This window comes from Aquarana catesbeiana, linkage group LG07 (assembly GCF_042186555.1).
Source record: "Aquarana catesbeiana isolate 2022-GZ linkage group LG07, ASM4218655v1, whole genome shotgun sequence".
Classification (NCBI taxonomy): domain Eukaryota; kingdom Metazoa; phylum Chordata; class Amphibia; order Anura; family Ranidae; genus Aquarana; species Aquarana catesbeiana.
Window position 1 is genome coordinate 44,084,986 of NC_133330.1, and position 12,266 is coordinate 44,097,251.

At 47.6% G+C, this 12,266-nt stretch overlaps 3 non-coding genes across 3 annotated transcripts; all 3 read right to left on the reverse strand.

The window, feature by feature from the left end:
* Positions 1-7,553: 7,553 nt before the first annotated feature.
* On the reverse strand, positions 7,554-7,626 carry TRNAR-CCG (transfer RNA arginine (anticodon CCG)). Its single transcript has one exon. It is a non-coding gene; the product is annotated as a tRNA-Arg (tRNA).
* A 1,748-nt stretch (positions 7,627-9,374) lies between these two features.
* Positions 9,375-9,447, reverse strand: TRNAQ-CUG (transfer RNA glutamine (anticodon CUG)). Its single transcript has one exon. It is a non-coding gene; the product is annotated as a tRNA-Gln (tRNA).
* Positions 9,448-11,195: 1,748 nt separating this feature from the next.
* TRNAQ-CUG (transfer RNA glutamine (anticodon CUG)) lies at positions 11,196-11,268 on the reverse strand. Its single transcript has one exon. It is a non-coding gene; the product is annotated as a tRNA-Gln (tRNA).
* Positions 11,269-12,266: the final 998 nt, after the last annotated feature.

Below are 12,266 nucleotides of genomic sequence, written 5' to 3' on the forward strand. Positions count from 1 at the left end.
TATAAATGTAAGGCGTCCATTTCAACCTTACAGTCACCGGCGTCCTAACAACCAGTGATGTCGTTAGTGTTGACCCTCCTCTCCCCCTCTTCTTTTTTGCGTACACTATGTAGCAAGTTAGCTACTTAGGCCTGAACCCAGAAGACAGCAGCGATTGTGGTAGTAGCAGTGACTGCTACAGTGATTTGCTGGTTCTACAAGGGCCCACAGGCATGGCATATGCATACATACAATATGTATATGCCATGGCGATGCAATGTAACTATGCATGACTGTTGGATAACAGATATGCTTAACATACCCTTTTACCCCCATCTTTTACCCCCATTACCCCAATAACTAAGACCACACCAAGATTGGAGTAATAAAAGGCCTTAGCAGCCTACTTTATTTAAACAAATAAATATTTTAATTAGAAATATAAACATATTTACATTAACTGCAATTGAATATCTCAAGCGTTGGTCTGCGCAATCTCTTAATAATCAAAACATGTCCATAACACACTTGCACTGCGGCCCCATCAAATATATACCATAGGCCTCAAGCCGACAAGCTGGCACAGAGACTAACCAATGACCGCAGTGCCCCATTATCACTTCCCGGCTAACCTCCGTTAACCGGGAACCACCATAAGGACCCATATCAACTTTTTCTGCCAAACCAACTCTTACTTTAGTAATTTTCCTTCTTTTGCACAGACCAACGCCCGCTCTACCAGGATCTCTCCTCGTCTTCAACCTGTAAGAGAATAAAACACCATCCTCCAAACGCAAATTCCCTTCACCGATAAAAAGGGGAGGGTGGGCGGGAACTTTCCTCCACTCTTCTGTTACTCCCCCAGGGCGGGATTACCCATTTAAGGCTTCCCTTAATACCTCCCCCTCGGCTAACTCCAACCCCTCCTACCAGCTTGGTTAACCCTACTGCTCCCAAAGTCATGCACGCCCTGCACCTAGGCATTGCATGCTGCTGTTCCGGGCTCTCCTTGACTGTTGGATAACAGATATGCTTAACATACCCTTTTACCCCCATCTTTTACCCCCATTACCCCAATAACTAAGACCACACCAAGATTGGAGTAATAAAAGGCCTTAGCAGCCTACTTTATTTAAACAAATAAATATTTTAATTAGAAATATAAACATATTTACATTAACTGCAATTGAATATCTCAAGCGTTGGTCTGCGCAATCTCTTAATAATCAAAACATGTCCATAACACACTTGCACTGCGGCCCCATCAAATATATACCATAGGCCTCAAGCCGACAAGCTGGCACAGAGACTAACCAATGACCGCAGTGCCCCATTATCACTTCCTGGCTAACCTCCGTTAACCGGGAACCACCATAAGGACCCATATCAACTTTTTCTGCCAAACCAACTCTTACTTTAGTAATTTTCCTTCTTTTGCACAGACCAACGCCCGCCACAGCACCCAGGAATAACACCTTAATCATGGGTGCCCCTCCACACCCGGAGTGCTCTCTGTATGCCGTCTTGTAGGCCTAATGCCCACAAGTCTATACCAACTTCATTCAAGTGCACTCCATCCGCTCTCAGATACCTCCATGTCTCAAACTCTAGCTCAAGGTGCCTAACCGCCACACCCCCATTATTTACCACAAACTTGCTAACCGCCCTGTTTATTTTCTTACGGGCCCTATTCACACCCTCTACCGACCTGGCCATTCTCCATGACATCCTAGCCACCATGTCAGACCAGACTATGATCATGTTAGGGAAGGCTTGCTTTAACCGCTCTACATCGAGCATGATGTCACGCAAGATATCTACCATGGCTCTTAAGCCCAAATCGTTGCCTCCTACATGGATGACTGATACGTCCGGGGGACTGTCCCTTTGTGCATAGCGATGCACTTCCGGCACCAATCTACCCCACAACATGCCTGGGATCCCCAACCACTTAACACAGGCCTCCCTTTTGCTAAAACCCAATTGCCTACCCTCCTTGCGGGCGTCCCCTCTCCGAGCCCCCCAAGCCACATAGGAATGGCCCATTATCCCTACCATCCCCGGCACTGCACCTGAAAATAGAAGAACACAAAAGAAAAACACCATACCGTGAGCCCCGGTTTTGTTCCACATTTGCTTGTTACCCCCATTTACCAAAACCGCAAGCCCCTATAACCTACTACAAGTTTACCACCATATGTGGGCGCACGTATGATCGGAACCTATTAGTTCCCACCTCCCAATTCGCTTAACTGCTTCCACGTCCATACCATTTCTGGCTGCCTCCGTAGCGGCCCCAATCCTAAAGGAGTGAGACGAAAAACCCTTCTCTGCCAGCCCCAACCCCTTAATACATTTATTAAAAACCGTTACAAACTGAAATCTAGACAAGAACTCACCCCCCTTATGGAGCAACAAGGGGCCCATTATCGCAGGACGGACCTTCAAAAATTCCCTGACCCCTGTTACCGGGCATAATAGTGATCCCGCAATTGGATACACCTCAACCCTGCTCCCCCTACCTAGTTGATCAGTCTTTGAGCGCCGTAGCCACAACTTCAAACCCTCATCACCCCATGACATCTCCTGATACATCAACCCCCCTGGTGTGGTTTTAGAAGGGCTGACCAGTTCCCCTATCCGAAATGCCCCAAAAAATGCCAATAAAAAGGCTGCCGTAAACAACACAACTTCATAACTGGACGTACACACCTGAAACAACTGATTTACTATCCCCTGCAGGATTTCAAACGTCACTGGCCTCCTGGCATCTCGTCGAGAAATCGACTTCCTATAACCCTTCAGTGCCTGCCTTATCCAAAAATCCTTTGTCCAATCTGGCCTACCTTGTAGCTTAAAAAGAAACGCTAAACCAGCTACCCTCTTGTTAACCATTGATGCGGACACACCTTCCTCCATTTTCTCGATATATAATACAGTACCAGCAAACGCATGTCCTGACCAGCTGGATCCTCCCCCACACTATCTGCAAACTCACTCCATTCCTTCCATACCTTCGTGTATGCTGCCCATGTCGCCCTACTCACCGACTTCTTTATCCATCCTGCTATGGTGCAAATGCTATCTCCCACAGCCATTCGAGACAGGGTACCCCTTGTTGTTCCGCATCCGGCGCCAACTCCCGGAACCTGTCCCACTGGAAGCGAGACAACGCATCAGCGATGACATTTTCCACCCCCGGTAAATGTACAGCATGCACAAACACATTTAGTTGCAGACAGCGCAAGACCAAATGCCGCAGCAGCTTAATCACTGGCGGCGAGGACGCCGTACTCCTGTTAATCACCTGCACCACCCCCATATTGTCGCCATGGAATCGCACCTTCAGATCCCTGAATGATGCACCCCATAGTTCCACTGCCAGTACTACTGGAAACAATTCCAGTAGCACCAAATTCTTTGTGAATCCTGCCTCAACCCAGGTCTGAGGCCAAGGCCCAGCGCTCCCACTGGCCCTGAAAAAATGCCCCAAAACCCGTGGAACCCGCTGCGTCCGTGAACAGTTCCAAGTCAAAATTGCTGACTGGACCCGACATCCAAAACGCCCTACCATTAAAAGACTCTAAAAAGGAATGCCACACCCTCAAATCTGCCCTGTGCGCTTCGGTTAGACGCACAAAATGTTTTGGCGATTTGATTCCACTCGTGCTAGCCGCCAGCCGGCGACTGAACACCCTCCCCATGGGTAATATGCGGCATGCAAAATTAAGCTTGCCCAGTACCGATTGCAGCGTCCGCAGCTGTACTTTACGCAATCCCAAAAGCCCTGCTATTTCCCTTTTAAGGTCTTCTAATTTATCGTCCGGCAGCCTGCATTCCATCGCCTCCGAATCCAGGACAATGCCCAAAAACGTGATGACCGTGCAAGGTCCCTCCGTTTTATCAGCAGCCAATGGAATGCCAAATTTTTCTGCAACGTGTTCCAGTGTGGCCAGGAGCACAGCGCAGATGCGCGAAGAAGCCGGACCCATACAGAGAAAATCATCGAGGTAATGAATTATAGAATTCACCCCCGACACCTCTCGTACCACCCATTCCACAAATGAGCTGAATTGCTCAAATATCGCACACGATATCGAGCAACCCATGGGTAGGCATTGGTCCACATAGAATTCATTGTCCCAATGACACCCCAATAACCGAAAACTCTCGGGGTGTACCGGCAACAGCCTAAAAGCGGATTCCACATCCGCTTTAGCCATCAAGGCCCCTTTCCCATATCGCCGTACCCATCCCACTGCCGCATCGAATGAAGTGTAAGTCACCGAACACTCCCCTTGATCTATGGCATCATTAACGGACCCCCCTCTAGGGAAGGAGAGGTGGTGAATAAGCCTGAATTTGCCCGGTTCCTTTTTGGGAACCACCCCCAGAGGCGAAACCACCAAATCTTTAAATGGCGCCTCCGGGAATGGACCGCCCATGCGCCCCAATGCAACCTCCTTCCCCAGTTTTTCCCTAACTACTTCCGGATGTTGCATTGCAGACTTTAAATTGCGTGACACTGGGGGGATAACCGTTAATGAGCATGGGATCCTGAAACCCACCGAAAAACCTTCCTCCAACAATTGCGCAGCTTTCTTGTCAGGATACCTACTTAGAAATGGTCGCATCTTTTCCACTCTCACCGGGGTCCTCCCTTTTGCTTGCAGCCTCTCCTGGACGGCCCTTGCCCTGCTTAAAACATCTAGATCCTGGGTGAGACCCCCCGCATCCTGAACACTCGTGTTTATACTTACAATTGGCGCCAAACTTGCAGCTCCCTGTGTTGTATTGCCAGCACAACCCCTTCTTGTTTCCGACCGACTGTCCCTGTGCCGAAGGGCCGCCGGTCCCCCCTTGAAAAACTGATTGGAGGCCCTCGCCGTAGTCATCAATCTCATCCATAAGCTGATGTCCTTATGGTCCCACCGTAATGCCGGCCGCACTGCCCTCCGCTGCCGAAACTGCTCATCGTACCTTAGCCATGCTGTACCCCCATAGACCCTATACGCTTCTCCAATCGCATCCTGGTAACAGAAAAGAGCCGAGCAATGCTCAGGTTGCTTTTCCCCGATGACGCTTGCCATAATCGCAAACGCCTGCAACCAGTTGGCAAACGTTCTCGGTATCAAGCGGTACCTCCTCTTCTCTTCATCCTCCTTTTTGGAGTCATCTGGCTTCACCCTATCCAGGTTGAATTTCTCCAACGGTAGCAGCGAAAAAATTTCCACGAACTCACCTTTCCACAACTTCTCACGCACCTCCTGTTTCAAATGCGACCCTAACGGTCCCTCATAGCACACATATACCTCACATTTTGCGGCGTCAGCCAACCTGGTTATGTCTTGCCTACCCGCAGCCTCAACCACCGCCGCCGTTTTTGCCGTCCCTTGCGTGCTCTCATTCACCGGTACAACCGCCACGGGTGCTGCCACCGTTCCAGGGCCCACTGCCGCTATTCCTGATGCCCCAGCACCCCCGACCGGCGGTATCCAGGATGCCACCGGTCCTGCGGGAGTCTCAAATCTTTTCACCAGCTCCTTTATACCTGCCAAGAAACCCAGTAGACCAGAGGACTCCCTGCCTCCCTCCGATCCCTCTACACTATGAACCCCGCTCGTACCTACCCCACTGGGCCCCGTACTAGGTATAACACGATTAAATGGTGTGAAATGTGACTTACCCGGCTGCACAGGCGTAACCTCATCAGCCGACCCTCTGGTGTCCACCGCTGATGTGTTCCTGAACGGCGGGTTCGGCTCCTCCTCTGACTCGGACCACTCTTGGGCTGTATGGCGCTCCTCCACCTCCTCTTCTGATGATGAGGGCCTACCCGGCCTGGACACCGTGGCTGCCGCTGGAGCTTGGCCTTGCTGTCCCCGCCTCCCCGCATCTCTCCGGCCATCCGACTTCTGCTTCGCTTTTCCCGGGCCGGCGTACTGTGCCTCAGCCCTGCTGATGTTCGGGTTAGCTGCCCTAACAGGCCGACCCCGATCACTCCTCCTGTGATGCCCTGCCGCGGAAACTGCAGGCCCAGGCCTCCCTCCATGTGCTCCTCTCCGTGCTTCCTCCATACTTTTCCTGGGGGCGGGGCTTGCGCTCGCCTCCGCTCTGGTCCTAGGCCGCACCGCTGCTCCCCGAGCCTCTCCACTTCCAGGCCGCTGTGCTGAGGACCCCCTCGCTCCTCCGCTTGCTCCCCCCGCCATTCGCTTCGCCGGTGGGCCCACCGGGAGTCCGGCCGGACCCCTAGGCTGCCGCTGATCCGTCCTCCGCTGTACAGGGGAGAACCGCTCGGGTGGCCGTGAACGCCGCGCCCTGCTGGTGCTGATCTCACCCCCGCTCGGAGCTGGCCCCGCTCTCTGGATGGCCTCCGCGATCGTGTCCTGTAGCCAGGCCACCCCTCTCACAGCCGCTTCTGCCTTCAGCTGCTCCATCATTTCCTCCATCTCTGCCATGCTGCTCTGAACTTTCCTCCACTCTTCTGTTACTCCCCCAGGGCGGGATTACCCATTTAAGGCTTCCCTTAATACCTCCCCCTCGGCTAACTCCAACCCCTCCTACCAGCTTGGTTAACCCTACTGCTCCCAAAGTCATGCACGCCCTGCACCTAGGCATTGCATGCTGCTGTTCCGGGCTCTCCTATATGACCCATACCTGGAATTAAGGATAGAAAGATGCCATTATGGCAACAGAGAAACATTCCTCTGGAATGAGCTGTGCAGGTTAGTAGTGGTGATGTGCACTACTCTATGGTTGACCCTCCCCTGCCCCGCTCTGTCATCAATGGGGTCACATTAGCTGAGTGATGAAGAGAAACTAAGGGAGAGGGGAAACACTGGTATACTAATCAGTACCAGTGTGCAAAAGTGTGTTTGCTTTGGAAGAATAAATCACCACTGATGTTGGGTGTCCTACGTGTGTCGATACTGTTGCATTATGTAAAATATTAGAATCGTTTTTTAGACTTTAGAAGCTAAAGCCTTGAGATTGTCCATATTTTAAAGGGTGCCTTGACTGAATAAGGTTGAGAAACACTGAACTAGAGCCTAAAGTCATGATACATCTGTTAACCCAATGTAGCTGTCTTCCCCAATGTAGCTGTCTTTGGTCAGATTGGGAACAGTAACAACTCCGTAAATCCTCTACAATGTTCTCTGGCTAAACCTGCTCAGTTGAAGAATCAGTGGGTCAAAACTGAATTTTCTTCTGTTTGGAATGAGCAGTGCAGTGCGGTCATGTGTCCATGTGCAGTCATCCATAGTCCATCTCAGGAGCGAGCAAGAGAGGTTCTACATTTCTACATGCAGTGAGACCATGGAGAATGAATGCAGAACATATACTTACATAGAATACTATTTTTTGCATAGAGCATGTAACTGGGTAGGCGCTCGGCAGGGGACACAGAAGACGGTGGCAATGATTCTCCACTTCTACAAGGATCCAACAGGTATGGCAAATGCATAAATTCAGAGGTCCAAGCTGGAGCTATGTAACTATACATTTAGGTCTATATCTGGAATTCATCTTTGGGATAGCAGGATGCCATTATGGCAACAGAGAACCATAAACTACGACCCAGATGGGACTTGAACCCACAATCTTCAGCTCCGGAGGCTGACGCCTTATCCATTAGGCCACTGGGTCAATCTTATTATATCCAACTCATTGCATGTCAAGCTGTCTTCTCATAGTCTTTCTTTTATTCTCTGGTTCATTTGCATCAGAATTAGTGGAGATGTCTTCACATCATCACTGTGTTCTAAAGCAGCCTTTTTCAACCAGGGTTCCTTGAGGTTTCTTCAGGGGTGCCTTGGCAAAATTCCTAAACAATTGCCAAAAATGTATACAAGCCAGAAGGTGGATTAAGCCTGCCTTTTGGGTACACAAAGCCACAGGTTTTTATTGTGTTGAACTGGATCGACTAATGTCTTTTTTCAGCCTTACCGACTATGTATTTATAAATGTAAGGCGTCCATTTCAACCTTACAGTCACCGGCGTCCTAACAACCAGTGATGTCGTTAGTGTGGACCCTCCTCTCCCCCTCTTCTTTTTTGCGTACACTATGTAGCAAGTTAGCTACTTAGGCCTGAACCCAGAAGACAGCAGCGATTGTGGTAGTAGCAGTGACTGCTACAGTGATTTCCTGGTTCTACAAGGGCCCACAGGCATGGCATATGCATACATACAATATGTATATGCCATGGTGATGCAATGTAACTATGCAATATGACCCATACCTGGAATTAAGGATAGAAAGATGCCATTATGGCAACAGAGAAACATAAACACTGACCAGTCATCTCAGAGTCTATCTTTTGTTCTCTGGTTCATTTGCATCTGAATTAGAGGAGATGTCTATACATCATCTGTAGTGTTCTAGAGCCTACAGTCATGGCACATCGATAACTCAATATGGCTATCTTTGGTCAGATTGAGAACAGTAACTACTCTGTAAATCCTCTATGATATACTCTGGCCAAACCTGCTCAGTTGAAGAATCAATAGTCGGAAACTGAATTTTCCTCTGGAATGAGCTGTGCAGGTTAGTAGTGGTGATGTGCACTACTCTATGGTTGCCCCTCCCCTGCCCCGCTCTGTCATCAATGGGGTCACATTAGCTTAATGATGAAGAGAAACTAAGGGAGAGGGGAAACACTGGTATACTAATCAGTACCAGTGTGCAAAAGTGTGTTTGCTTTGGAAGAATAAATCACCACTGATGTTGGGTGTCCTACGTGTGTCGATACTGTTGCATTATGTAAAATATTAGAATCGTTTTTTAGACTTTAGAAGCTAAAGCCTTGAGATTGTCCATATTTTAAAGGGTGCCTTGACTGAATAAGGTTGAGAAACACTGAACTAGAGCCTAAAGTCATGATACATCTGTTAACCCAATGTAGCTGTCTTCCCCAATGTAGCTGTCTTTGGTCAGATTGGGAACAGTAACAACTCCGTAAATCCTCTACAATGTTCTCTGGCCAAACCTGCTCAGTTGAAGAATCAGTGGGTCAAAACTGAATTTTCTTCTGTTTGGAATGAGCAGTGCAGTGCGGTCATGTGTCCATGTGCAGTCATCCATAGTCCATCTCAGGAGCGAGCAAGAGAGGTTCTACATTTCTACATGCAGTGAGACCATGGAGAATGAATGCAGAACATATACTTACATAGAATATTATTTTTTGCATAGAGCATGTAACTGGGTAGGCGCTCGGCAGGGGACACAGAAGACGGTGGCAATGATTCCCCACTTCTACAAGGATCCAACAGGTATGACAAATGCATAAATTCAGAGGTCCAAGCTGGAGCTATGTAACTATACATTTAGGTCTATATCTGGAATTCATCTTTGGGATAGCAGGATGCCATTATGGCAACAGAGAACCATAAACTACGACCCAGATGGGACTTGAACCCACAATCTTCAGCTCCAGAGGCTGACGCCTTATCCATTAGGCCACTGGGTCAATCTTTTTATATCCAACTCATTGCATGTCAAGCTGTCTTCTCATAGTCTTTCTTTTATTCTCTGGTTCATTTGCATCAGAATTAGTGGAGATGTCTTCACATCATCACTGTGTTCTAAAGCAGCCTTTTTCAACCAGGGTTCCTTGAGGTTTCTTCAGGGGTGCCTTGGCAAAATTCCTAAACAATTGCCAAAAATGTATACAAGCCAGAAGGTGGATTAAGCCTGCCTTTTGGGTACACAAAGCCACAGGTTTTTATTGTGTTGAACTGGATCGACTAATGTCTTTTTTCAGCCTTACCGACTATGTATTTATAAATGTAAGGCGTCCATTTCAACCTTACAGTCACCGGCGTCCTAACAACCAGTGATGTCGTTAGTGTTGACCCTCCTCTCCCCCTCTTCTTTTTTGCGTACACTATGTAGCAAGTTAGCTACTTAGGCCTGAACCCAGAAGACAGCAGCGATTGTGGTAGTAGCAGTGACTGCTACAGTGATTTGCTGGTTCTACAAGGGCCCACAGGCATGGCATATGCATACATACAATATGTATATGCCATGGCGATGCAATGTAACTATGCAATATGACCCATACCTGGAATTAAGGATAGAAAGATGCCATTATGGCAACAGAGAAACATAAACACTGACCAGTCATCTCAGAGTCTATCTTTTGTTCTCTGGTTCATTTGCATCTGAATTAGAGGAGATGTCTATACATCATCTGTAGTGTTCTAGAGCCTACAGTCATGGCACATCGATAACTCAATATGGCTATCTTTGGTCAGATTCAGAACAGTAACTACTCTGTAAATCCTCTATGATATACTCTGGCCAAACCTGCTCAGTTGAAGAATCAATAGTCGGAAACTGAATTTTCCTCTGGAATGAGCTGTGCAGGTTAGTAGTGGTGATGTGCACTACTCTATGGTTGACCCTCCCCTGCCCCGCTCTGTCATCAATGGGGTCACATTAGCTGAGTGATGAAGAGAAACTAAGGGAGAGGGGAAACACTGGTATACTAATCAGTACCAGTGTGCAAAAGTGTGTTTGCTTTGGAAGAATAAATCACCACTGATGTTGGGTGTCCTACGTGTGTCGATACTGTTGCATTATGTAAAATATTAGAATCGTTTTTTAGACTTTAGAAGCTAAAGCCTTGAGATTGTCCATATTTTAAAGGGTGCCTTGACTGAATAAGGTTGAGAAACACTGAACTAGAGCCTAAAGTCATGATACATCTGTTAACCCAATGTAGCTGTCTTCCCCAATGTAGCTGTCTTTGGTCAGATTGGGAACAGTAACATCTCCGTAAATCCTCTACAATGTTCTCTGGCCAAACCTGCTCAGTTGAAGAATCAGTGGGTCAAAACTGAATTTTCTTCTGTTTGGAATGAGCAGTGCAGTGCGGTCATGTGTCCATGTGCAGTCATCCATAGTCCATCTCAGGAGCGAGCAAGAGAGGTTCTACATTTCTACATGCAGTGAGACCATGGAGAATGAATGCAGAACATATACTTACATAGAATATTATTTTTTGCATAGAGCATGTAACTGGGTAGGCGCTCGGCAGGGGACACAGAAGACGGTGGCAATGATTCCCCACTTCTACAAGGATCCAACAGGTATGGCAAATGCATAAATTCAGAGGTCCAAGCTGGAGCTATGTAACTATACATTTAGGTCTATATCTGGAATTCATCTTTGGGATAGCAGGATGCCATTATGGCAACAGAGAACCATAAACTACGACCCAGATGGGACTTGAACCCACAATCTTCAGCTCCAGAGGCTGACGCCTTATCCATTAGGCCACTGGGTCAATCTTATTATATCCAACTCATTGCATGTCAAGCTGTCTTCTCATAGTCTTTCTTTTATTCTCTGGTTCATTTGCATCAGAATTAGTGGAGATGTCTTCACATCATCACTGTGTTCTAAAGCAGCCTTTTTCAACCAGGGTTCCTTGAGGTTTCTTCAGGGGTGCCTTGGCAAAATTCCTAAACAATTGCCAAAAATGTATACAAGCCAGAAGGTGGATTAAGCCTGCCTTTTGGGTACACAAAGCCACAGGTTTTTATTGTGTTGAACTGGATCGACTAATGTCTTTTTTCAGCCTTACCGACTATGTATTTATAAATGTAAGGCGTCCATTTCAACCTTACAGTCACCGGCGTCCTAACAACCAGTGATGTCGTTAGTGTTGACCTTCCTCTCCCCCTCTTCTTTTTTGCGTACACTATGTAGCAAGTTAGCTACTTAGGCCTGAACCCAGAAGACAGCAGCGATTGTGGTAGTAGCAGTGACTGCTACAGTGATTTGCTGGTTCTACAAGGGCCCACAGGCATGGCATATGCATACATACAATATGTATATGCCATGGCGATGCAATGTAACTATGCAATATGACCCATACCTGGAATTAAGGATAGAAAGATGCCATTATGGCAACAGAGAAACATAAACACTGACCAGTCATCTCAGAGTCTATCTTTTGTTCTCTGGTTCATTTGCATCTGAATTAGAGGAGATGTCTATACATCATCTGTAGTGTTCTAGAGCCTACAGTCATGGCACATCGATAACTCAATATGGCTATCTTTGGTCAGATTGAGAACAGTAACTACTCTGTAAATCCTCTATGATATACTCTGGCCAAACCTGCTCAGTTGAAGAATCAATAGTCGGAAACTGAATTTTCCTCTGGAATGAGCTGTGCAGGTTAGTAGTGGTGATGTGCACTACTCTATGGTTGACCCTCCCCTGCCCCGCTCTGTCATCAATGGGGTCACATTAGCTGAGTGATGAAGAGAAACTAAG